Genomic DNA, 2,693 nt, shown 5'->3' with positions numbered 1-2,693 from the left:
TACATAAGCAGAAGTTGATACTCCTTGAGTACAGTAACACAAACAGTGTATGCACCTGTGACCCTAGCACCTATCACCCCTTTTTCCCTCCTGAATAAATGAGGGGGTGAATACCTTCCACGTGCAAGTGAACTACTGGTAAGGGCCAAAGCTATGAGGATCCTTGCCATGATGGAGCTCGGAGCCTACTGAGAGAGACAGACTTTCAACCAATATTAAATTAAATTTAAAAATATTTTAAATTACAAATTGCTATAAGAATGTCAGTCAGATAGATGTAACTTTTTTATTTATTTTATTTATTGCTTAAAGAGATAGATGTAACTTAATGTGTGGGGTCAGGGGAGGCATCTCTCAGAGTAGGAGACATCTAAGCTGAGACCTAAAGTCCAAGTAGGAGTTAGCCACGTAGGATTTGAGAGGCAAGGGAATGGGTAGAGCATTCCAGGCAGAGGAAAGAGCATTCATGTCAATCAACAGAGGCAAGGAGTTGGGCATGTGTAACCTCTCCCCAAAGAGGGGCTGGAGCTCTGCTGTTTCTGTCCCCACTTTTTATTTTATTTTTATTGATTGATTTGAGAGGGAGAGAGAGGAAGGGGGAGAGAGAAAGGGACATGAGAGACATGGATTTGTTGTTTCACTTATTTATGCATTTATTAGTTGCTTCTTTAAAATATATATATATATATATATATATATATATATATATATATATATATATCCCTAGCTGTTTTTGCTCAGTGGATAGAGCGTTGGCCTGCGGACTGAAGGGCTCAATTTTAGTCAAGGCCACATGCCTGGGTTTCAGGCTCAATCCCCAATATATTTTTATTGATTTCAGAGAGGAAGGGAGAAGGGAGAGAGAGATAGAAAGATCAATGATGAGAATCATTGATCGGCTGCCTCCTACACGCCCCCAATGGGGATCGAACCCACAACCCGGGCATGTGCCCTGACTGGGAATCAAACTGTGACCCCCTGGTTCATAGGTTGACGCTCAACCATCGAGCCACGCCTTGCTTCTTGTATGTGCCCTGACGGGGGATCAAACGGAAACCTTAGCATATTGGGAGGATGCCAGGGGTATGTCCCCACTTTTCCTATGGAAGCCCCAATATTCCCTGCTCCACCTCGGCCTGGGTGGAGCCAATCAGAAACCTTCATTTCCCTGGCCACAGTGATGAATGTGAGTAGTTTGGGGAGGAGCAAGTGACCTCAACTGGATCAAGTGAAGTCATCTTTGGTATGTGGAAAGGATCTCTTTTTCTCTACAGATGTAAGGTTAAGTGAAGCCTGAACTCTCTTCCATTGTATAAGGAGAGCAGATCAGAAAACGAAGTTGAAATACAGAGAAAAGGAGCCATCAGCAGGAGCAAGAGAGAGAAAGAGAACATCATTTGAAACTCTGAGTCCACACAGGCCTGAAAGCCAGCACATCAGCAACACTTCATGAGTGTTTGAGGGAATAACTTCACTCTTCCCTGGTGCGGGTTTTAGTTGGGACTACAAGTATGAAAGAAAGAGTAGAAAGTCAATTAATTAATTTTTTAAAGAGAGGAACAAGCCCTGCCCTGGCTGGTGTGGCTCAGGTTAGAGCAGGCGTGGGCAAACTACGGCCCGCGGGCCGGATCCGGCCCGTTTGAAATGAATAAAACTATTGAAAAAAAAGACCGTACCCTTTTATGTAATGATGTTCACTTTGAATTTATATTAGTTCACACAAACACTCCATCCATGCTTTTGTTCCAGCCCTCCGGTCCAGTTTAAGAACCCATTGTGGCCCTCGAGTCAAAAAGTTTGCCCACCCCTGGGTTAGAGCATCAGCCCTGGAACCCAAGGGTCTCGGGTTTGATTCCTGGTCAAGGGCATGCACCTGGGTTGCAGGTTCCATCACCGCCCCTGGTCCAAGTCCATGTGGGAGACAATCAATCAATGTGTCTCTCTCAAAGCAATGTTTCTCTCTCATGCGCTTTCTCTCTCCCCCTTTCTCCCTCCCTTCCATTCTCTCTAAAAAAAAAAAAAAAAAAATCAGTGAAAAAATATCCTCAGGTGGGGATGAACAAAACAAAACAAAACAAAACAAAACAAAACAAAACAAAACAGGACAAGCCCTGGCCAAGTAGCTCAGTTGGTGAGAGCTTGGTTCCAACAAACCAAGGTTGTGGGTTTGATCAGGACACATACAAGAATTAACCAACGGCCCTAACCGGTTTGGCTCAGTGGATAGAGTGTCGGCCTGCGGACTGAAAGGTCCCAGGTTCGATTCTGGTCAAGGGCATATACCTTGGTTGCGGGTGCATCCCCAGTAGGAGGTGTGCAGGAGGCAGCTAATCGATGTTTCTCTCTCATTGATGTTTCTAACTCTCTATCCCTCTCCCTTCCTCTCTGTAAAAAATCAATAAAATATATTAAAAAAAAAAAAGAATTAACCAACGAATGCATAAATAACTGGAACTAACTAACTAAATAAATGGAACAACAAATTGATCTTTCTCTCTCGCTCCCTCAAATGAATAAATAAAAATAAGAAAAGACACAATTCTTCCATAAATGGAAAATTTGCCTGGACTATGCCAGATTTCAAAGGTTCCAATTTATGAAATTGGTGACTTTTATGAAGTTGGTGACTTTTTTTTCTTTTTTTACTTGATTTTTAAAAAATATTTTCATTGATTTTCATAGAAAGAGGAAGG

The sequence above is a fragment of the Myotis nattereri genome (assembly GCF_964212035.1).
Source record: "Myotis nattereri genome assembly, chromosome: 14".
Classification (NCBI taxonomy): Eukaryota; Metazoa; Chordata; class Mammalia; order Chiroptera; family Vespertilionidae; genus Myotis; species Myotis nattereri.
Note: the sequence above shows the minus strand (reverse complement) of the source record.